This window comes from Schistocerca piceifrons, chromosome 5 (genome assembly GCF_021461385.2).
Source record: "Schistocerca piceifrons isolate TAMUIC-IGC-003096 chromosome 5, iqSchPice1.1, whole genome shotgun sequence".
Classification (NCBI taxonomy): Eukaryota; Metazoa; Arthropoda; class Insecta; order Orthoptera; family Acrididae; genus Schistocerca; species Schistocerca piceifrons.
The window spans coordinates 147898924-147925131 of NC_060142.1; positions in this window are offsets into that span (position 1 = coordinate 147898924).

A 26208-nucleotide genomic window follows, 5' to 3' on the forward strand; every position below is an offset into this window, starting at 1 on the left:
GCGTAATTGCTTATTTCACTTGATATCTGGTTTCCAGCTGTGTTGCAGCATTGCTTTTATAAAATAAAATGCATTTGCTAATGTGAACACTTTCTGTCAACAGATCTATTAAATAATTATTTTATGATCCACATTCTTTAAAAAAGGAGCACTTGGAAAGGAAAGAACAATAAGAAGGAACTAGTAACTGCATACATAATATTCTTTTCAAGTACATGGTAATATTTCTTTTACAATAAGTTGTTGTGGTGCACCACTTTAATTACATAGATATTAAGATGTGAATATACATTTCCCTTATCTGCATTGTTGTTTTTACTGTATTATTTTTTCTGCTTGAGCTATGTCATGTTTAGATATAAGTTATTGCATTTGCTGTTGCTGTTTGCCAGGCATAGTGCTACTAAATTTCACATTACATTACTCTGTTAAGCCAGTTTTACAACTGATTTTTTTTGTTGCTGCTCATTGGCTCATATTAGTTGTAATTTTGCATTTTATCTGTTAATTTAGATTTACTGTAGCTTGCTTTGCAATTTTCCAATTTTTTGGTCATTGCTGTTTGTGTTACTTATTTTGTGCTGCTGCATTGCCTCGTCCCTTAGTTTAGCATCTGAGCTCAGTAGATTTAAGTTAGCTTAAGAGGGGGTAGCCTCTAAGAGAATGAGTTGCGATGAATTGGAAGAAATGCATTGAGAAAACAGGTTTAGGTAGGATTTTCTTGGAAATAAATGATGAGGTAAGATAATGGAAAATAAAAATGAGGTAAGAAACGTGTGAACATATAAACACAGAAAGCATGCTTAGATAGAATTTTTTTTGGTGGAAACAAAGGATGAAATAAGAGGAAAGATATATGAAGTTTTGGGTTGGACTGCAGTACCAAATGTTACACTGAAAACGAACCCTGTCCTTTCCTATTGGTGTTATCCCACTATGTGTTTGTGTACCCTTGTGTATTTGTTTTCTTCCTGTCTCTGTGTAGTTTCATAGAATTTTTTCTTCTTTTAATATTAAGCTACATTCACTATGAGGAGGAATACTGTTATCCTCAAATATAAGTTGCATTAATAATATGTTATTTTCTTTGTAAAGTTGTTTACAATTCTGTTCTGTTTCAATGTTCATGTGTGAAATTAATGTTTCGAAAACTATTCTCATTATTTTATGTATGTACTTATGTCACTATTTTTGTAACACTGATGTATATGTTTATTTCTATTCTTTTGTAAAGCCTGTACTACAAATGTTATCTGTATTATTATGTTTTTAATGATGTATTTTGTACCTTTGTAATTGTATTCTTATGTTATAAAATTGTAATTGTCACCAGTTCATGACATTATTAACTTGTTAGTTACATTTCACTGCACACGTTTCTGTTGGTCATAGTACATGGACAATATGTGAGAAGTTGGGACTGTTAGTGTTTGCACGTGTGTTAATAATTCAGCAAGGGACTGGATAACAGCATTGCTGGTTCTAAAGACAATTCCAAAAACTTTGTGAGTGCACAAGTGGTGGTTTATGGACTTGCTATATTATCCGCAAGACTCTTCAATGGTGATTGTGCACCTGCACAGTCACAACAGATGGCTGCTGGCTATCTCTATAAGGACTACAGTGGGCTGCATCTTTGATGACTTACCAGTACCATTATCTCTACAAGGACTACAGTGGGTCTACATCTTTGATGATCCATCAATACCATTATTTCTACAAGGACTGCAGTGGGTCTGCACCTCTGGTGGCCCACCAATACCATACTCTCTACCAGGACTACAGTGGGTCTGCTCTGTGATGACCTACCTACCAATATTCTTCCAAACTACGACTGACTCTGCTGTGGGTTTGCTCTGTTGTGGCCCATTATCTGTCAGCATGTCAAGAGTCAGCACTGTCTTTCCGTTGGAAGGACAACACTACTTCCTCAAGGCTGCATGGAAATCCACTACTTCCGTGTGCATTTTCGTTTACTGCTCAGACTTTGAGAAAAACACTGCAATTTTACTGTGACGAATGATGAGGACTGTCTTTATGGACTGTGAGAACTTTTTAGCTTTTGACCAACAATGTATTAATAAGTGTGTGCATTTTATATCTTTGTTACTGTAATTGTGAAAAATTTTTGTCAAATCTGTATTGGCCAGTGCCCAACACCATTTGTAAAAATTTTTTGTGGGGAGCATGGGGGCTATGTAAGTAGGCTGTTTATGTTTTCTCTATGTAAGTAGGCTGTTTAGGTTTTTTATTGGTAACGCCACCTCTGTATGACAATCACTGGCTGTGCTGTGGGCAGTCTGTGTCTGCTTTGCATTGTTGTAATACTCGCCATTGTAGTGTTAGGCAGCTGGCTGTGAACAGCGCGTAGCGTTGCGCAGTTGGAGGTGAGCCGCCAGCAGTGGTGGATGTGGGGAGAGAGATGGCGGAGGTTTGTAATGTGTCATGAACTGATATATATACTATGACTTGTGATGATATCAAGGTAAATACATTGTTCGTTCTCTATTAATATCTTTCATTTGCTAACTATCCCTATCAGTAGTTAGTGCCTTCCATAGTTTGAATCTTTTATTTAGCTGGCAGTAGTGGCGCTCGCTGTATTGCAGTAGCTTGAGCAGCGAAGATTTTTGTGAGGTAAGTGATTTGTGAAAGGTATAGTTTAATGTTAGTCAGGGCCATTCTTTTGTAGGGAATTTTGAAAGTCAGATTGCGTTGCGCTAACAAAATATTGTGTGTCAGTTTAAGGACAGTCGTGTAAGAATTGTTCAAAAGTGGACGTTTCAATGTTAAGTGGCTTGCATAGCTTCAGGCGAAATCTCTCATCAGATCTACATATTTGGAGGGAGACACTATTGTTTAAGGCATTTCTACGTGATCACTGTCCGCCCCTGCTACCTGAGTGGTCAGCACGACAGAATGTCATACCTACCAGCCCGGGTTCGAGTCCCGGCTGCGTCGAAGAAATTTCTCCACTTACGGACTGGGTGTTGTGTTGTCCTTATCATCATCATTTCATCCCCATCGACACGCAAGTCGTCGAAGTGGCATCAGCTCGAAGACTTGCACCAGGCGAACGGTCTACCCGACGGGAGGCCCTAGCCACACGACATTTCCATTTACGTGATCACTTTGCGCTCTGAACTGAAAAGAGCGACGTGACACGATCGACAGGCACGCTGAAGACACTGTTCAGCACATATGTGCAAAGTTCCATCGGATTTTCATAGTGGTTTACATTTCGTACCTAATCGGACCTTTAGTTTCCGAATATGCGAAAAAAAAAAAAAAATGGTTCAAATGGCTCTGAGCACTATGGGACTTAACATCTATGGTCATCAGTCCCCTAGAACTTAGAACTACTTAAACCTAACTAACCTAAGGACAGCACATAACACCCATCCATCACGAGGCAGAGAAAATCCCTTACCCTGCCGGGAATCGAACCCGGGAACCCGGGCGTGGGAACCGAGAATGCTACCACACGACCACGAGATGCGGGCATTTCCGAATATGCCTCGTATCTTGAAGTGTCTGCCATTGCAAGCATTTTAGCATTCTTTTGGTGCTATCCCGTGGGTCAAACAGATCTATGACCATTTCTGCTGCCTTTCTTTGTATACCTATGTCGTCGCCTTTTATTTCTGGTCCCATATAACTGTGAAATAGCTTGGAAGGGGTCACCCCAGTGTTTTGTAAGCAATGTCCCACGTAGTTTGACTGCATTTTTCCAGTATTCTGTTCACAGCTGTAACGTGTTTACCACCGTGGTGAACAACACATCTGTTGTTGGTATACGGTTGGGCCCTATTTCCATTACTATCATCGGTAGTCGTGTAGTGGGCCTGACATATAAAAAATGATTTTCCAGCTTCGTGTTTCAACGAAACACTTTAAAGCAATGAATAATCCATTCAGCTGAAGAACCTTAAGTGGTCACTTTAGTTACTTCAGTGTCTCGCTTGAGCTGGATTGCCACAGTCATGCCAGAAGATTGCACAGTTTCGAAATCGATCACTTAAATTAAATACCATCAGTAAAACTGCGGAGAGCGTAACTGCAAACTGATTGTCAGTGAATTTAATTCAGTTGATGAGCAGTCTCTTTCCTCTTCCTTCGAGATAGCACAGCCCTTTCTAACGGATCGTTGTGAACCTACATGTGTGAACACGAAGTTGCAGAATCAGTCTCTTTTTTTTTTATATGTGTCATTCCCACTACACAACAGTTTCACCGGAGCAAAATATAGTCCGTAGTACACTGCCACTGAGTCAACTTTTCAAGCCTGTTTTGAAATTCGTGGAACAAAGTTTTGTTTACTGCATGTACTGAATGGTTCAAATGGCTCTGAGCACTATGGGACTTAACTTCTGAGGTCATCAGTCCCCTAGAACTTAGAACTACTTAAACCTAACTAACATAAAGATCTCACACACACCCATGCCGAGGCAGGATTCGAACCTGCGACTGTAGCGGTCGCCCGGTTCCAGACTGTAGCGCCTAGAACCGCTCGGCCACCCCAGCCGGCTGTATGTACTAAATACACATCATATATCGGCATCGGATGTGAAGAGTAATAGCGGCAATATGCATCGTAGCATCAGGTCTGAAAAGTGTGATAAAATTTACTGATTGCATGTATAATGTTGGTATCTTACCAAAAGGAGGAACAGGATATGACTTTTTGATTGTAACGTCCCCTCAGTCTCGAGGTCATTAGAGATAGAGCAAAATCTCGAATGGACAAGGATGCAAAATGGAATCCGACAGCGTCTTCGTTCAGAAGCCATTCCCGCATGTATCTTTATTATTTGAAAGAACCCAGTAATATATGAAACTGGATCGTGAAAGAGAGACATACTACATCACCCGTCCTGATAGCACTCAAACTCTCTAGGTGCCAAAAGCGTAAAAACGGAGTCTTGAACATCGATCGTGAAAATATTAAATATTCTATGCGCTAGCATCTGATACGACAGAAGAGGGATTCTCTGCAGTAGAAAGTTTTCATTATCCGCTTGCGCAGAGTTAGAAGGCCACGGTTAGAAGGTGAACGTGCAAATTCTCCGTTTTGGGGGCATTTTGCACGTCCTTCCAAGAAACTGGAGGGCCGTCAAAGCTCGTACACATTTCAGCTCTGACCTGCTTAACTTACAAGGCCTTACGTGTCACTCTCCACGCTCAGCTGCACTCAAGGAACAAATTTGGCAAAGAATGAAAAGTGGTTGGTAGATCTTTCTAATAGCAAGTAATGACGTTAGTGTACAGACTGTAATGGTGCGGACAATCTTGAAAAATGAGGTGAGATAGAGGAGTACGAGAAGGCCATATTTTGTCAAGAAGCGAGCGCATTAATCCTCAGAGCTGGAGTGAAGCTGTCCCGTTCTATATGTCACCTTAACACAGTTTATTTATATCAAAAGCCAGCCCCGATAGCTGAGTGGTCAGCGTGACGGATTGCTGTCCTACGGGCCCGGGTTCGGTTCCCAGCTGGGTGTGGGATTTTCTCCGCTCAGGAACTGGGTGTTGTATTGACTCCATCATCATTTCATCCCCATCCGGCGTACAGGTCGGCCAATGTGGCGTCGAATATAAGACGTGCACCAAGGTGGCCGGACCTGCCCCGTAAGGGGCCTCCTGGCCAATGACGCCAAACACTCGTTTCCATTTGATTTGTATCAAACAAAGGCTTGAATCTGGAAGGAAAAAATTTCTGGGAATGCACATTTCGATGACATACCTATACAAAGAAAGGCAGCACAAATGGTCATAGATCTGTTTGACCCACGGGGTAGCATCACGAGAATGCTAAAATATCTGCAATGTCAGACACTTAAAGATACGAGCCACAGACTGCGAGAAAAACCGGAAATAACTGAGTTGTAGTGTTATGGAAGTATGTGTGTAGTGACAGTATAAGAAATGAGGAGGCTGCCCGCAGAAAGGATCAGAATAAGAATGTGTAGAACAGTCTGATTAGCACAAGAACGAAGGAAAATGTGATACTCCTAGAGCAACGAAAAATCGTCATTTGAGTCATAAAGTGATTTTCATTTAAAACACACAACATGGTTAAAGTAAAATCTATGTTTTATTTTTGTTCATCTGTATCTCATGTACTCATTTGAATCAATGCTTTACGTGGAAGTTCTAACATTTTAGATTCTTATTACGGTACAAAGCGCACACTTACCCATTAATAGGACCTACACCCCAAGTTCCTAGAACTTCTTCATTTATGTAGTTTGTTCCTGAACGTTGGAGTCTGCACACATTTTCCCCATACGGCTAGTTCGTATTTCGCACGGACGTCGTGGTTCTTGTTCCCTTTGCGCATTCCAGTTTCAAACATCTTTCGGTTTTGTTGTTTTTCTTATAATTATTTGTTCGGTCCTCCAGGCGTTACTCGTTCGCTTGCTGTCATGTCTAGGACGTTGTAAAGGACATGCATCGTCCATCTCCTGCACGAAACCATAGTTGTATATCTAAGAATCATTTGACCAACGACGTAAACACTATACTTTCCGGCCCTGTAAAGGGTAACAGTTCAGGATTTCTTCATTCCTTTTTCGCTTGCTGCTACTTCAGGATGTACCGTGCAGAAAATAATGGCGTTGTTCTTCTTCCGTTGGATGGTGTACTGTCCAGGTGCACCCTGTATCTTGTAATTTTTTTTTTTTTAAATGCAGAACTGCGTTAAAATTACTCTTCTTCGTGCTACCGGGCGGGGAGGCGCAATGGTTTGCGCTCTGGACTGGCATTCGGGAGGACGGCGGTTCAAACCTGCGTCCGGCCATCCTGATTTAGGTTTCCCGTGATTTTCCTAAATCGCTTCAGGCAAATGCCGGAATGGTTCCTCTGACAGGCGACGGCCGACTTCTTTCCCCACTCTTGCCTAATCCGGTGGGACCGATGACCTCGTTGCTTGGTCCCGTCCCCCAAATCATCCGAACTTCTTCCGCTGTCGAGGATTTCTTGGCGAGTCTCGTTCAATCTTCCTACCAACCACGTTTATCTCTGTGAAATTTCTAGAAGTTGTCTGTTACCATATTCCGTCCTTACTTTAGAAATGGCTCTATGAGGTGAAGAACGAAGTACTCTTCCAATAGCTGGTTGTCTGATCGGCCTTCCTCCTTAACAATGCACTCGAAGGCATGGAAAATATACTTGGATGCAACGGCTGCAGTCACCCAAAACCTGAATCCACGTTCGCTAGGTTTGTTTAGCATAAACTTGGTAAAATTACCTCTTGCTATGTAAATGCTCACCAAGTGTAATATTTTCACCAGAGCAGCAAAGCTGAACCAGTTTTACACGAAGTTTCAGAAATAAGAGCGAACTTGTCTTTATGGACGCATTGAGTTCGAAATGACTTCTCAGCGAAGCGCAGGAATCTAATATCTTTGCGGAATCTCTTACTGATCATTTTATTCCGGATATAATTAGGCACCCAAGAACACAGCCGGCGGTCCTGCTAGAAAAAACCTTTAACATAAAAAACACCTCAGGCGCATATGATACCACTCATTTTCTCCTATTTCCCCTACGATTTGGTCAAAATGGTGGTTTTTATTTCATCCCGTTTATTTGATTACGTGATACGTAGCATAGATTCACTAAAAAGAACTAAGAAGGCACTGATGACAGATTCATCCACTCGGTGTCGTTCATATGCTTTGGGTTCCCTTCTCTCCTTCTGTACGTGTTAGAAACCTCCCATTCCGTTCAATCTCTATCTACCATCTTCATCGCTGCGCCTGTCGACCCCTGGGACACGGAAAGACTTGAGATGCAGAGACATCCACTGACGGTAACTCCTCCTAAGTCTTGCTATCCTCAGTGGCATCACCATCTGACTTTCTGATTCAACATCTGAATTCTGCAGAGTAGGCAAAATGCCTTAATGAGTATGACTGCGCTTGCGCGACGTAATAAAAAATGCCTGTTACAGGCAAAACAACACAAAATGGTGTGCCGAGCAACAACAGTAACCCGCGAAATACGACTGAAAAGTTAAGTTTCACTGCCTAGCGTGGAAACGTTTCCAAAAACACGCATATCATCATTCGAGAAAGCGATTATTGGCCAATTCAAAATGCAGCGCAAGTACCTTTGTAATTTTGAGAACAGAAACATACTAAAAAGGAGAGACGCCAGGAGTGAACTGACACCTCCCGCTGTTGTAAATATGCTTCACGAAAAATCCATGAAATCGGGAAAATTCAGTCAGTCGCAGTACACTACCGTCAGAAGTAGAAGAAATAAGGACAAGCTTCAAAGTTCGAGGGAAACCAGTTGAAATCGTAATTCGTTATTGCCAAAAGTAAAATCTCAACGGTGTATTTTGACCACTTTCACTGTTCTAGTGCTAGAAAAAGGGACAGTGTGATAAGACATGCGTTAAGACATCAAGAAAAAACTTTCAAAGTACTGTAGGAGCTGTGGTGTCACCGCCAGACACCACACTTGCTAGGTGGTAGCCTTTAAATCGGCCGCGGTCCGGTAGTATACGTCGGACCCGCGTGTCGCCACTATCAGTGATTGCAGACCGAGCGCCGCCACACGGCAAATCTAGAGAGATTTCCTAGCACTCGCTCCAGTTGTACAGCCGACTTTGCTAGCGATGGTTCACTGACAAATTACGCTCTCATTTGCCGAGACGATAGTTAGCATAGCCTTCAGCTACGTCATTTGCTACGACCTAGCAAGGCGCCATTACCAGTTACTATTGATGCTGTAAAACATGTACCGTCAGGAGCGATGTTCACCAATTATGGATTAAAGTTAAGTATTCCAGCAGCTACGTACGTTTTTTGTTAGTCTCATTTCCTTGACCTGTTCCAGACCTCACGCCAGCCTGCGTGAGCTAAAACGCGTGCCTTTCGGCTTCCTCTCATAGTGGGTTGGCTCTCTTCCCAATCCACAACAGGAGCGAACCGCAAAAAGCAAAAACTTAAGGGAACAACAGAGGTCGGAATGTTGTTGCTGTGGTCTTTAATCCAAACTCTGGTATGACACAGCATTCCTTGCTACTCTATCCTGTGCAAGCCTCCTCATCTCCGAGTAACTACTGCAACCCACATTCCTCTGAATCCGTTTGCTGTATTCATCTCTTGATCTCCCTCTACGATTTTTGCCCCACATGCTTCCCTCCAGTATTAAATTGGTGATCCCTTGATGCCTCAGAACGTGTCCTATCAACCGATCCCTTCTTTTAGTCAAGTTGTGCCACAAATTCCTCTTCTCCGCAATTCTATTGAGTACCTTCTTATCAGTTACTTTATCTACCCATCTAATATTCGGCATTGTTCTGTAGCACCACATTTCGAAAGCTTCAATTCTCTTCTTCTCTGAACTGTTTATCGTCTGTGTTTCACTTCCATACGTGGCTACACTTCATACAAATACTTTCAGAAAGGACTTCCTGACACTTGAATCTATACTCGATGTTAACAAATTTCTCTTCTTCAGAAACGCTTTTCTTGCTATTGGAAGTCTACATTTGTTATCCTACCTACTTCGCCCATCATCAGTTATTTTGATATACTTCTTTAAGTGTCCCATTTCCTAGTTTAATTCCCTCAGCATCACCTGATTTAATTCGACTACATTCCATTATCCTCGCTTTGCTTTTGTTGATGTTCATCTTATATCCTCCTTTCAAGACACTGTCCATTCCGCTCAACTGCTCTTCCCAGTCCTTTGCTGTATCTGACAGAATTAGAATGTCATCGGCAAACCTCAGAGTTTTTATTCTTTCTCCCTGTACTTTACTTCTTACTCCAGATTTTCTTTTGTTTCCGTTACTGCTTGTTCAATATACAGACTGAATAACGTCGGGGATAGCTACAGCCCTGTCTCATTCTGCTTTCCTTTCGTGCCCCTCGACCCTTATAACTGCCGTCTGGTTTCCGTACAAATTGTAAATAGCCTATCACTCCATGTATTTTACCCCTGCGGCCTTTAGAATTTGTATGAGAGTATTCAGGTCCACACTGTCAAAAGCTTTCTCTAACTCTACAAATGCTACAAACGCAGGTCTGCCTTTCCTTAACCAGTCTTCTATGAGAAGTCGCAGGGTCGGTATTACCTAGCGTGTTCCTACATTTCTCCTGAATCGAAACTGATCTTCCCTGAGGTCGGCTTCTACAAGATTTTCCATTCTTCTGTAAAGAATTGATGTTAGTATTTTGGATCCGTGGCTTATTAAACTGACAGTTCGGTAATTTTCACACCTGTCACCACCAGCTTTCTTTCGAATTGGGATTATTATATTCTTCTTGAAGTCTGAGGTTATTTCGCCTGTCTCATACATCTTGCTCATCAGATTGAAGAGTTTTGCCTTGGCGGGCTTTCCCAAAGCCATCAGTAGTTCTAATGGATTGTTGTCTACTCCCGGGGCCTTGTTTCGACTCACGGTACACAAAACAGGTCCGAACGCTGTTGCAGAGGCAACGGAAAAAGCATGCAAAGTTCAGAAGAACGCGAAATCCCGAAGACTGGCTAAAATTTACAGACGCGCCAAATTTGGCACGGACTTCAATGCGAGATTCCTTTAATAGGTTCCACAACGAAACATTGTCTCGAAATTTGGTAGAAAATCCGAAGAAATTCTGGTCGTATGTAAAGTACACAAGCGGCAAGACGCAGTCAATATCTTCGCTGCGCAGTGCCGATGGTACTGTTACCGACGACTGTGCCGCTAAAGCGGAGTTATTGAACGCAGTTTTCCGAAATTCCTTCACCAGAGAAGACGAATGGAATATTCCAGAATTTGAAACACGAACAGCTGCTAGCAGGAGTTTCTTAGAAGTAGATACCTTAGGGGTTGCGAAGCAACTCAAATCGCTTGATACGGGCAAGTCTTCAGGTCCAGATTGTATACCGATTAGGTTCCTTTCAGATTACGCTGATACAATACAATATATTGTATTTGTTTATGGGGTTCGAGGAAATTCTGTTGTGCGGAAGTAATTAATTGTTATTGGTGACCTAACTTGGCTCTGTTTGTTTAATCAACTTATCGCACCTGGTGATGGAAACTAGCCTTGTGCAACATACAATGTGGTAATATGATTAATGTATTAATTCGCAGTGACAGAGATTAATTTTATTTTACACTTTAGAAATGGTTGGCGATAGCCTTCAACTGTAAAAGTAATAGGTTTGTTTACAAAACAACTTTGACTGTTGCCAATCACTTCCATACCTAAAAATTTTATTTTGAATTATTACAAGCAAGACCCACTTCAGGCAATCGTTCCCATTACCAAACTAGGTTTTCCTGTATTATTCCGTTTAAGTGTGATGTTTTCGATGCGTCAGGCGCTGTATTGGCTTGTTAGCTTTACTGTAATATCCAAACCGCTCGTATTTTGTATTAACGATTGATCTTTACTAAGAGTTAACGACGAATTTGTATAACACTTTTACTTTTTGTTTTTTTGTAACTCATTTACACAGAAACTCCCGCATATGAAACATTACATATACAATATACAGCGCACAGTGGACGTTGAAAACAGTAAACCGTACTCAAACAAAAAAGGATCAGATGTTTTTACACATAATAAAATGTATTTCGCTAAAGAATATTATACACTGTTCTTGCGTGCAAAGGGTATTTTTCTTGTGTACTCTGAATAATTGTGTGCTTATATATTATTTACAAAGTTACTTACTTGTACGTATCATTACTTATTTCCTTCTTTAAGGAAACTATTGAAGCTTCTGAAGTAGTTCACTGGTTCACAATATTTGCTCTTCGTATTTTTTGTGATGTGAATGTATCTCCAGTTCTTCCATCAGATTAGTTTTATGACCTACATTCAGCCGGTGGAGCATTTTGATATTTAGCTCTACATTTGCATATCGGTGCTCTGCATTTGTTTGTTTGTGGCTATTGCTAATGTTGTGAGTCTGTTGTTTGTATAGGCTGTAGCGTCCTCTGTATACCCGATATAGAAATTACCCCCTGTTTTTCCTAGACGGAGCATTTTTGGCATGCCTTTTGTATATTCCAGATTCTGAATATGGGTCATGAGTACACATTAATACTATGTGTTAGGTTCTGTTGTTGTTTATTAGCTGTAGAGACTCTAACTTTTACCTCGTGATTTTTCAAGATATTTGCAGTGTTTCATTTGTCTTCCCTAATACAGATTTTACGAGTTTGTCCCATTTCGTACCGCTTGTTAGTATTATGCCTAATATTTACAATGTGTGACTTTCGCTAGGTGTTCACCTCTAACCTTGTAAACGGTAACTATTGGGTTCTGACTCTTTCTTATTGGCATTTTCAAGAGATCTGGTGGCTGTTTCACACATGTGTACAATGGACTAGCACTTCAGCTTAGTGTATTATGTATGAATGTTTATTTCGGTTTAAATTATTCTGTTCCTCTTGTTAATAATTTACTAACGGAGATTTTAGCTTCTAGTCTAACTAATATGCCCTATGAGGATGTCTGGCATATTTTTAATGAACGTTACAATTGCACGTGCAACACGATACTTTCTATATGAGCTATGAATCACGTAGTACTAAAAGACTTACAAAAATGAGCTCTAAATGAGACCATTTTCCTAAAAAAGCTATCATTTACTTCCAGTTCTCATTAAGTTGTACAGTAATTTACATGACTCATCCACAGAATCCAAATTTGGTCCGTTCTCCTTCACGTAACGCCTGTAGGTATCAACATCTGTACTGTAAAATATTGTAAAATAATTGTACCGACATGATGTAATCCGATTATGGCTCTCCAGTTTTATTACAACAGAGTGTAAAAGATAAAGCTAAAGGAAATAGCCTCGTAGACTTATATATCGCCTGCTGCTTCTACTGGACCACATGACATATTTGTTATTACATCAGTATTGTTTTATTTCGTAGATTGACTGGTGCACCTCATGAAAAGGCCCGATATAATCTTTTGTGCTTTGGACTTTGTACTGTAATTTTTAACATTAGATTGGACTTTGTACTCTAATTTATAATATTACATGTGACGTGACATGTGATGTATGCATTTCGATCCATTATTTTTAATAAGACAGCAAATGTTAGAGTAACGCACATAATATTCCAGTGAACATTACGCCAGTAGCTTACTTAATGTTATCGACAATCCACATAGAGGATTCTAAACATTTTTAGTCATAATCATAGTTACAGCTGCCTAACTTTTAACACAAACACGAAATATCAATACATGTAAGACACTGCTCGTTCGTACTCTTAGCCGCATCTTCTGGTAAGAGAACGCGTCCTGCAGTCAAAGAGTGCGCTTAACATAAATAACAAGAAGATTCACCATTTCCTTCATAAACTTTCGGTTTTTCTTACCACCATTCGGAGCAATGCACGTAATCCAGTCTTCCATGATAGGCTCCTTGTACGCTTCAATACACCTTGGGCAATTCAAAACATGAGATCCATTCTTGTATTTCGACGTGGTTCTTCCTGTGGATTATGGCGCGTCCAGGTTAACCCTAGAGAGTATTCATGTTTCGATACTCGTATTTTGTCTCTTCTTGGTTTTGTCTGGTTTAGCTTTTTAGCATTTTTTTACGGAGACCCAGATATAACCCCGGATTTTTTTTCATTTTCTTCTTTTTGTTGTGGGTCGATCATATTTTGGCAGCGGATAAATACATGGTAGGCTTACAACAGTTCGAGCATTAGCACTCTGATCTTAATTTGTGTCACTTTCTTGATTTTCCCCTGGTGACTACGCAGACAGATCATCTGTCATTGGGGAGCAGCATTTGTCCGTGGGCTCCTGTTGAACTCACTTGCCTTCTTCAGTTGTTGGAAATTCGGCTCTCTCAGTGATTTCTGCTGGAGAAAAGTCTTCTGCTGTGCAGACATCCAGATTGAACGGGAACATTTCAGTTGACTCGAAGGATTTCTCAGCTGTTTGGATTGGTGTTAGTCTAGAACATGGAGCTCGAAACAAAGCACTCACATCTCTCTGCCTAATGCACCTACCTGGATTAGTAACCGTTAGAAACAAAGGCGGAGGGGGGACGAGTTAAGAGTACGCGCGTAATCTTTCCCACTATCTTACAGCGAACTGTCAACCGATGCGCCGCACAGTTCAAAAAGATATCAGAAATGGCAGTCACTGCTTGGTAGCACTGTTTGTCGTGCCCTGGATTGTCCCTCACAAAACTGCTTCTTTTGGCAAATAATTTTATTTTCTAGTGTATACCTTGGTAGTGCTTATTGCTTACGATATACGGTTTAAAGATTACCTAATTTGAATCAAAAACTTATTTCTACCTGATATAACCAACAAATCTGGTGGAGATCTTAAAGATTACTTGTGACGGTGTCGCTATAGAAGCAACAACTGAATGTGGTTTCTCCTTGTCTGTCAGTGTTGCCACTGTAGAGAAAATGCCACTGCAAACTCTTTTCAGACACGTACTCTTACCCGACCTTACGCTACAGGTGCTTGAAAATGACGCATGGTTGAAATTGATCAATGCATAGATACTTGGACCATGTTTTCATTCCCAGAATTTTCAAAAGAGCTGCCATTCTCTATAACAAGTAAAAATTTTCTTCACATATTTTTGTATTTCCTTATACTCGTCCAAAGACGATACGACTACTTCCCTATAAGCAACAGCACCGTCGCAACGCAATTTTATAGTGCTGCTGATCCATAATTCTCACACATAGCACCTAACAGTCCCTTTTCCACCGGCGGAACTTCATTTCGTAAAATGAACGTACTCGCAGCACCCACTCGTATTGCCATCAAGATGCGCCCACCTCATTCCGCTAGCGTTCGCAGTTGGCTGTGGCTGCATCAGGTACGCAAAGCTACCACCGCGCGCTGCCGTCGGTTCGCCGGTATACGCTGAGTACACACGGCACTTGCAATACTGGCAGCGGCGCGAGAGTCAATTACTTTTCGCTCGGCCACCAGCTCCCCTATCTGATCTTGGTAATTACACGCCTCTAATTACTTTTCCCGGCAAAATACGATCAAATAAGAAACCCAGGCGCTTCTCTGGCTAATTCCGCTTCGCGATAAACGTCGGTTCACAGTCGAATCGCTATAGAGCCAGCATGTTCGCTCGTGTGTAACAACGGCGGAGCAGATGTTCCAGAAAACGGCCGGCCGGCGCGAGGGCAAGTGTTTTTATCTTGTCTCGACTCATTGCGCTGCCGTTTTGCAGGAAAACGTGGTTGTTCTGTTTCCCGTTAAAAGGGGCGCGATAAGATTCTCTGCGGCGCCTGTAATGGGAATTTTTTCCTTTCCTAAAGCGAATTTAAGGACGCAGTATAAACATTTGACACAAAGGAAATTCGTTTACTTGGTGAACAAACTTATTACCACCACTTTGCACATTAATGACTGTATTTATAATTGAAAAACACTAAACATTCACTTAAGTCGACACAGGAAAAATGCCTTCTTTTAATTTTACACATAGCCAACCAGTTTTAGTGGGTCGTTAAAAAACTCTGCGCTCCATTCCTGCATTTTATTGGAAACCATTAGAAAGCTGTGTTGCGAATAACTTCAATTCCTGTCATATGAAGCCCCGTTCATTTACATAGAAACTAGAATTATTAGCGTCTGGTTATATCTTCATACATTTAAATCTACCAGTGAAAGATTGTTTGCAGCGTAAATTACGTATACAAATCATAATAAGAAATCATTCCGATATGTGACACTTTTCGTCTAGTATTCAATTATAATTTAGAAAACACAAAGAGATTCTGGTCATACATAAAGCACACCAGTGGCAAGACGCAACCAATACCTTCACTGCGCGATAACAACGGTGAAGTCACTGATGACAGTGCCACTAAAGCAGAGTTATTAAACACGGTTGTCCGAAACTCCTTCACCAAAGAGAACGAAGTATATATTGATGAATTCCAAGATGAGAAACATAGAAGTAGATATCCTCGGTGTAAAAAAGCAGCTTAAATCACTTAATAATGGAAAGGCCTCCGGTCCAGATTGCATACTAGTAAGGTTCTTCTCACAGTATGCTAATAAAATAGCTCCATATTTAGCAATTATATACAAACACTCGCTCACAGAAAGAGCCGTACCTAAAGATTGAAAAACTGCTCAAGTCACACCAATACACAAAAAGGGATGTAGGAGTAATCCGCTGAATTACAGGCCTATATCACTAACGTCGATTTGTAGTAGGGTTTTCGAACATATACTGTATTCGAACATTATGAACTACCTCGAAGAAAACGATTTATTGACATATAGTCATCACGGATTCACAAAATATCGTTCTTGTGAAACACAACTAGCTCTTTATACTCATGAAGTAATAACTGCTATCGACAGGGGATGTCAAATTGATTCCATATTTTTAGATTTCCAGAAGGCTTTCAACACCATTCCTCTCAAGTGTCTTCTAACCAAACTGCATGCCTACGGGGTATCGCCTCAGTTGTGCGACTGGATTCGTGATTTCCTGTCAGAAAGGTCACAGTTCGTAGTAATAGACGGAAAGTCATAGAGTAAAACAGAAGTAATATCCGGCGTTCCCCAAGGAAGTGCTATAGGCCCTCTATTGTTCCTGATCTGTATTAACGACATAGGAGACAATCTGAGTAGCCGACTTAGATTGTTTGCATACGATGTTGTCATTTACCGACTTGTAAAGTCATCAGATGACCAAAACGACTCGCAAAATGATTTAAATATCTTTATGGTGCGAAATGTGGCAATTGACCATGAATAAAGAAAAGTGGAAAGTTATTCACATGAGTACTAAAAGAAGTCAGCTAAATATCGATTCGCGAAAAGTCACAAAAATCTGAATGCTGTAAATTCAATTAAATACTTAGAGATTACAATTACAAATAATCTATATTGGAACTATCACATAGAAAATATTGTGGGTAGAGCAAACCAAAGACTGCGATTCATTGGCAGAACATTTAGAAGGTGCAACAGGTCTACTAAAGAGACTGCTGCACCAAGCTTGTCCGCCCTATTCTGGAGTATTGCTGTGCGGTGTGGGATCCGCATCAAGGGGGACTGACGGATAATATCGAAAAATTACAAAGATGGGTAGCTCGCTTTGTATTATCGCGAAATAGGAGAGATAGTGTCACAGACATGATACGTGAATTGGAGCGGCAATCATTAAAACAAAGGCGTTTTTCGTTGCGACGGGATCGTCTCATGAAATTTCAATCACCAGTTTTCTCCTCCGATTGCGAAGCAGTTCTGTTGTCACTCACTTAGATACGGAGAAATGATCATTACGATAAAATAAATCAGGGCTCGCACAGGAAAATTTAAGTGGTCGTTTTTCCCGCTTGCCGTTCGAGAGTGGAAAGGTAGAGAGACAGCTTGAAGGTGGTTCATTGAACCCTCTTCCAGGCACTTTATTGTGAATAGCGGAGTAATCACGTAGATGTAGATGGAGATGGAGATTTGTTAGGGCTGCAAGCTTTAGGGCTCTGCTGACGACATTGCTGGTGACAAGTAGAAACTGATTCATGTCATGGGAGAAGACCACAAGGAAATATGTACAGAGAGGAAATATCTAGAAATTTGCTTGTTACCGAAGACGACGAATTATGTTGTGTACGTGTAAACTAATGGCGCCTATTTCTTCGTGACACCAAGCTTCAAACGCTTCAATTCTCTTTAAAGATTTTCTCACAATCCCTCCTGTAGCATCCTTTTCAAGACTGTAGAGTCCTGTATCGCAAGGAAACCAGGGAGAGGATGTTGTTATGGGTGGCCGGTATCCCCTTTCTACAACACCAACGCACACGTGGATTAAAACGGTTCTTTATTTACACGAACATTTACTTAACTTGAATAGAGTCCATATCTTGTGGTACAAGCTCATCTGTAATAGTCCTCTTGCAGACAATATCGGTAATCTTGTTATTACATAATAGCCACACTGCTAGTCCCGCTATAGGCTCGAATCTGGCCGCTATGTACAGTAAAAACCTGCGATGTGAACTGAGCCCGCTCTGCAATGAACTGACAGGCGCCAACTGGAGGAGTAAGTCAGTGGGGACCGCCATTTAGCGGCGGCTGCCTAAATACATGCTGTCGAGAGAGCGTTGGTGGCATGTTGCTTGTAGGTGTGTCTCTGGCCTCTCTCGTGAAAGATATGCTGGATCCAACGCCTACTAATCGATCTGCACTTCATCTTTGTCGACTGGTGTGCTGGAATAGCTTACACCAGCAAACATCTCACTTCCTTACATCACAGTGATCTGGAGTACATTCTCAAAAATTCCTTCCTCATATTAACCCTAATGTTTCGTTCTATTAGACGTGTATTAGGGAGCAACACTTTATTCGATTGTGCTACTCTGCTTTTCATTCTTCTTTCTTCATCCACTACTCGTTATTTTGCTTCCAATGTTGCAGTTCTTTCACATCCTCTATAAAATGGTCCCAGACTTATGTTTTTCTCAGTTACTCCTCAATACTTTCATATTTCTTTGGTTTACTCTGTCTATATTCTATGCTCAATAGGCTGTTTATCCTGTTTATCCTGTCACTGAGGGTGGTGGTGGTGGTTAGTGTTTAACGTCCCGTCGACAACGAGGTCATTAGAGACGGAGCGCAAGCTCGGGTTAGGGAAGGATTGGGAAGGAAATCGGCCGTGCCCTTTCAAAGGAACCATCCCGGCATTTGCCTGAAACGATTTAGGGAAATCACGGAAAACCTAAATCAGGATGGCCGGAGACGGGATTGAACCGTCGTCCTCCCGAATGCGAGTCCAGTGTGCTAACCACTGCGCCACCTCGCTCGGTGTCACTGAGGGTAGTAATAACATCAGCAAATGTTATTGATACCTTTCCTCCTTTATTTTAATTCGTCGTTTAATTTCACCTTTTTTTTTCTATGTAGAGGTTGAACACTAGGAGGAAAAGATTGCTTCACTGTCTTAAGCCATTTTTAATCGAAGTACCTCATCATAGTTTTCAGTTCTTACTGTACTCTCGGTTCCTGCCCATACTGTGTATTTCCAATATTTCCCCATTGCTTACAACTATTTTTATGAGAATTCAAACGTCATGGGTCATTCTATAATGCTGGACGCGTTTACTTGGTCGACTGCCGGCCACGGTGGTCTAGCGGTTCTAGGCGCTCAGTCCGGAACCGCGCGACTGCTACGGTCGCAGGTTCGAATCCTGCCTCGGGCATGGATGTGTGTGATGTCCTTAGGTTAGTTAGATTTAAGTAGTTCTAAGTCTAGCGGACTGATGACCACAGATGTTAAGTCCCATAGTGCTCAGAGCCATTTGAACCATTTGAACTTGGTCGATTTTCTGAAGGTCATGCCTCCATTGTCAAGAGTAGCGCCACCACCGCTTCTAGAGCCTTTACCGTCCCTAAAGACAAGCTGATCATCTAACAGATCCTCCAGCTTCTTTTCCTCTATTCTGCATATTATTCTTGATATGAGTTTAAATTCATGAGTTGTTATGCTGACTATACTATATTTCTCCCACTTATCTGCGTTTGTAGTCTTCACGATCAATTTGGTAGATATGTGTCTGCAGTCTCATACATTCCACATATTAAGTTGAATAATTTTTGGTCACTCTTTCCCCAGTAAGTTTAGAAATTCTAAAGTTCTTCCATAGCTTCCATAGTTCCGGATCGACATACATTTCCCCATCTATCATTTCAGCAGACTTCTTCCTTCCCATCGTACAGGTTCTCAATACATTCCTTCCACCTACCCGCTCTCTCCTACGCGTTTACAATCTGATTTCTGGATCTGTCTTCCACTGTGATGTAATCCGGCTGTTATCTTCCAGTGTCTCCAGCCCTTTTCCAAATACACTACTTCTCTTGCACTTCTTGAACAGCGTATTTGCTGTTACTAACTGGAATGTATTGCAGAACTCAGTATTGCTCATCTCTCATTCTTACTGCTGAGCACGTATTCCTTCGTAAATTTCTCTCTTATCACTTCCTCTATTACAATCTCCCATTGATTATTGCACTTTCATTTCCCCTCACATCCGTTTACTGTCCTCAGATATTCTCTTCATCTGCTGCATGTGAAGTTGACACGTATATCTGTTCTTTTGCTACTCGGTTTGCTTTGCTGTCGATTCTGAAGAGAATAGTCATAGGATTGAAGTACTAAAAGTAACTTACTTTTTCATCTACTTTTATCCTTGTAAACAGTCCAACTACTCCTATATCAGTTCCTTTTAACATTAAATTCATTTTAAAAAAATCCTTACCTCCTTTCCATTTCGCTTTATTGACTCGTACTATACCTAAACTCAGAGTCTGTATTTGCTTTTTCAGGTTTTTTAGGTTCCCTACGACATCCAGACTTTCGTCATTCCTCACTCCGTCTCGTGAAATGTTACTGTTAAGCTAATCTATTACTCATAGTGGCCCTCCCTTGAATGTATCCAACCTCGCTACCACTGTACTATCAACAGCCAGGAAACAACTTTGCATTTAACATCGTTAGTATAGATGAAACTACCACTGTTTCATATAAACACATCGGTAAAAACCCACTAGCAGTTATCACGGTAATGCCGTGTCACACCATCTGCAGCCTTGAAAATGGTCTCAGTTGGACGAAAAAGAGAATCTTCAAATTCCTTCAGGAGCGCAATGTTCAACTGTAGTCAATCATTACCGGTCAGAATCCGAAGAGTTAGCACATCGCGGGGCTGTTGATTTTTGCATTTCATACGTTGTTCCAAATGGTCCCAGCTATTTTCTATGGTCCTAGAGAGATCGGGTGATCTGAGGGAGAAGGAGTGTGATAGAATGTCAAATGTTAGTCAGACCAGGAGTATACACGTGCAGCCATGTTAACACCAAACACCACTGTCGTTATTACTGATGAGTCTTCCGGGATGTATTGCCCTGGTCGAAGAAACCTTTCGGTTCCCGAGGTTTCGTCCAGAGCGCACTGGAAATTTTCAATCTTCGAAGAAAAAAGGAGACAACGTAATATGATGGAAGGTTGAAGCATTAAGTTTTTCGGAAAGTCACACCTTCGGCTAGATAATTGACATAGATATTTGCATAAGAACTCTGACCATCATCCGCAGCAAAAGAAAGGCACCACTTAGCGTCTTGTTGACAAAGACGAAAGAATTTGGATGCCGATTTAAAACATCTGAAGTAGGCTTTCGAGAATAATGGCTATTAGACAAACAAGAAATAGGATTCTGCGAACGAATAACAATAGGAAAACGGGCAACGATAAAATACAACAGTGGAAGGTCGTCGTTTATCTCCCTTTTATCAAAAAATTAACTGACCAGATCGGCAAGATTTTAGAGAAACATGAGCTCAGTTCGGTTTTCAGACTAATCAAGAAAGTATGTCCAGCACTCCGTTCTCTAATGGACATACGCCCTCCTCTGTCAGCAAGTGAAGTATAAAAGATTACGGGTACTTGTGGAAAAATCTACGTTGGAACTATCAAGAGCAGCGTGAATACTAGACTGAAAGAACATAAAATTCTTTGTCAACGAAGGAAATCAGAAAAGTGAGCCGTAGAGAGTCAGGAAATCATGAAGTTTCCTGAAATCAAAAAATTTACCTACTGTTATAGACTGTATAGAGACTATATAGAGAAGCCATCAAAATATATAAATACAGTGATAATTTTAACAGAAATGAAGAAGCCATGAAACTGAGTGATACGTGGAAAACGGCTCCTCAGAATCGATAGACAAGTTTTTATCCTTGACAGGCGTAGATCGATAGTTAAGTTTTGTTTCTAATTAAGATTATCTCTGCTGATCACTTGTAAACTCGACCACACCCACTTCACACAGTATTTATATCGCTGTCCAACGTCCGACTCTTCAGCCGTCAAGGAGCACCGAAAAGTTTCTTCGACCAGGGCAATACAGTCTGGAAGACTTGTCAGCTGCCGGCCGCTGGTGGCCGAGCGGTTCTGGGGCTACAGTCTGGAACCGCGAGACCGCTACGGTCGCAGGTTCGAATCCTGCCTCGGGTATGGAAGTGTGTGATGTCCTTAGGTTAGTTAGGTTTAAGTAGTTCTAAGTTCTAGGGGACTGATGACCTCAGCAGTTGAGTCCCATAGTGCTCAGAGCCATTTGAACCATTTTTTTTTTTTTTTGAACTTGTCAGCTACTATGACAACAGGTCCTGAAAGCCTTCACTGTATGACCACCGTTGTCATCACGGAAGAGTGGAGTGTACACAGCATACTTATCACGAAAATATGGAAGAACGTCTATGCTTGAGTACCTATAATATTGAAATAAATATCCTGGTTCGCGTTCACGGTAACATAACAGAGGGGGTTCAAGTATCGGTACTGAACACACCCGCAAAATAACCACAGAATCGCTTCCGTCCTGAACTGCAGCCTCCTCACACCTCGATTTTAGTACCTCAGTGGGCTGCCGTTGCACTCAGTGCCTTCAAAATCACAACTTATCGCATCACACTACATGCTTCTAGGCGTCTATTATTTATGTGTTGTTTGGGCCAATGAAAACATGCTATTTATGTGAAATCGTGAGGTATTGCCTTTTACATGTACCAGACACCAAACGCCCTTTGCATGTAGCTAGTTCCCTTCGCTCTGTTCGTTCCGAAACTGGTTCAGGTGTATTAGCATTTTCTGACGGTAGCAAGCCCTGCCTGGTTTGAAACCGACTGTCATTGACAAGACGCGACAGTCGTCTTCAACCCCTCTCTTTTTGGATCTTTCGTGACTACTGTTCTTATGTCGTGTTACATGGTATGAAGTGGTATACCATTTCCTGTAGACAGCTTGGACAGTCCACATACGAGACTCGTTCAGTAAGTCGTGCAACATATTTTTGCTGAAAGCAGGTTGATTTGATTGGCGATTCAAATACACCATATTGCTACCCACTCTTTTGGCGTCAGCCCCCTAATTTTCAACATCATCTGCGTTTAATGAGACAGCCTTACGCCGCTTCACAGGGAACGACGGCATGCCCGCGTGGTACGACTCTAATGGTCGAAGTCGGAGCGAACGTTCAAGTGCTTCAAATGGCTCTACGCACTATGGGACTAAACATCTGAGGTTATCAGTCCCCTAGACTTAGAACTACTTAAACCTAACTAACCTAAGGACATCACACACATCCATGCCCGAGGCAGGATTCGAACCTGTGACCGTAGCGGTCGCGCGGTTCCGGACTGAAGGGAGCGAACGTCTTGAAGCATCAACAATCTCCCCAACATCCACGTGCTGCTTCATAAGAAGTGCATCCTTCATTGGGCCAAACAAAGTCGGAAGGTGCGAGACCTGGGCGGTAGGGTGGATGAGGAGGAACATTCAAATGAAGTTTTATGAGCTTCTCTCGGGTGCGCAAACTTGTGTGAGGCCTTACATTGTCATGGAGAACGAGACGTTCGTTTACATTTTTGTGGCCACGAACCCGCTGAAATCGTTTGTTTAATTTCCTCAGGATAGCACAATACATTTCAGTGTTGACTGTTGTATCGTGACGGAGGACAGAAAATGGAATAAGCCGTTCAGAGTTCCAGCAGACTGTCGCCGGCTGAGGGTGCGGCTTTGAACTTGTTCTTCGGGGGACAGGCAGTGTGGCGCAACTCCATGGATTGCAATTTTGTTTCCGTTTCGAAGTGATGAATTCATGTTTCATTGGCTTTGACGATGTCAGACGAAAAACTATCACAATTAGTCTCGTAATGCGCAAGCAATTCAGCGCAGATGGTCCTTCGTTGCTCTTTGCGTTCTTCTGTTACGCAGTGAGGAAACCAGCGTGCACACACCTTCGAGTACTCCAACTGGTAGACGTGTGTGTCAGCACTATCAATAGAAACGTCCACTTGTGCAGCGAGGTGTTTGTTTGTGATCCGTCGATCGCCTCGGATGAGAGTGTCTGCTCGTAACAACACTACAGGAGTCACATTTGTATGCGGCCGCCCGGCATGACTGATACCCAACACGTTTGCGAAAGTTCGATGCAATGGTGACAGACGCACCGCCGAAATACACTACTGGCCATTAAAATTGCTACACCATGAAGAAATGCAGATGATAAACCGGTATTTATTGGACAAATATATTATACTAGAACTGACATGTTATTACACTTTCACGCAATTTTGGTGCATAGATCCCGAGAAATCAATACCCAGAATAACCACCTCTGGCCGTAATAACGGCCTTGATACGCCTGGGCATTAAGTCAGAGCTTGGATGGCGTGTACATGTACAGCTGCCCATACAGCTTCAACACGATACCACAGTTCATCAAGAGTAGTGACTGGCGTATTGTGACGAGCCAGTTTTCAATTGATGAGCGATCTGGAGAATGTGCTGGCCAGGGCAGCAGTCGAACATTTTCTGTATCCAGAAAGGCCCGTACAGGATCTGCAACATGCGGTCGTGCATTATCCTGCTGAAATGTTGGGTGTCGCAGGCATCGAATGAAAGGTAGAGCCACGGGTCGTAACACATCTGAAATGTAACGTCCACTGTTCAAAGTGCCATCAATGCGAACAAGAGGTGACCGAGACGTGTAATCGATGGCACCCCATACCATCACGCCGTGTGATACGCCAGTATGGCGATGACGAATATACGCTTCCACTGTGCGTTTACCGCGATGTCGCCAAACACGGATGCGACCAGCATGATGCTGTGATGCAGCGTCAAGGGTAACAGCAACCACGGTCTCCGAGCTGATAGTCCACGCTGCTGCAAACGTCGTCGAACTGTTCGTGCAGATGGTTGTTGTCTTGCCAACGTCCCCATCCGTTGAGTCAGGGATCGAGACGTGGCTGCACGATCCGTTACAGCCATGCGGGTAAGATGCCTGTCATCTCGACCGCTAGTGATACGAGGCAGTTGGGATCCAGCACGGCGTTACGTGTTACCCTCCTGAACCCACCGATTCCATATTCTGCTAACAGTCATTGGATCTCAACCAACGCGAGCAGCAGTGTCGCGATACGATAAACCGCAATCGCGATAGGCTACAATGCGACCTTTATCAAAGTCGGAAACGTGGTGGTACGCATTTCTCCTCCTTACACGAGGCATCACAACAACGTTTCACCGGGAAACGCCGGTCAACTGCTGTTTGTGTATGAGAAATCGGTTGGAAACTTTCCTCTTGTCAGCACGTTGTAGGTGTCGCCACCGCTGTCAACCTTGTGTGAATGGTCTGAAAAGCTAATCATTTCCATATCACAGCATCTTCTTCCTATCGATTAAATTTCGCGTCTGTAGCAAGTCATCTTCGTGGTGTAGCAATTTTAATGGCCAGTAGTGTATGTACCGTGCTTTTCTTCAGTGTCAGGGTCCCGTAGACTTTCTGCAAGCGTCTGTGAATATTTGTGCTTTCCTGCTTTTCTGCCAAAAGAAATTCAGTAACTTGGAACGCACCTCCGATACAGACGCCATTTTGATGCCTACGTATAGCGCGATAGATATGGGAACTTCATGAAACCATAGGGCCTGAAGCGCGAATACTCCACGATGTCCCACGAAAAATTTCGAATTTTTTCACTCGAAATTGGCCTGGAAAAAAAGTGTTGCATTACATATTGAACACCCCTAGGCATGTCCAAACGCTACAGATCCTTTCTGTCTTTCTTCACGTCGATCCATCTTAATGCGGTGATCCCATACAACTGCCTTGCACTCTGACACCATTTCGATGGCATCACTTAGGTCAGCGGTGGAGGGTCACATAATCAGATTTACTGTACTCGAAAGCGATCAGTATGCCCTGTTAAAGGGGTCAGTAACATCTGGACCAACGAGCTTGTATTTCCTAATTTACCGCCAAAAAATACAGGTGATTCCAAACTTTTACGAAATAGTTACGATACATTCACGAATGGAACTGGTCGGGGTAAACATCATAAGGTTATTTCACGAACATGAAGATGCAGCGCGTCAATCCGTTGTTAATCGTCTGTAATTAATCACTCAAAATCCAGTACTGTTAATAGTACATACCATGTGTCATAATATACATTGAAGTGTCAAAAGAACTGGTACAGGCATATGTATTCAAATAAAGAGACCTGTAAACAGGCAGAATACGATGCTGCAGTTGGCAACGCCTATACGAGTATAAGACAACAAGTGTCTGGAGCAGTTGTTAAATTGGTTACTGTTGCTACAATGGCAGGTCATCAAGATTTAAGTGAGTTTTAACGTGGTATTACAGTTGGTGCATGAGCAATGGGA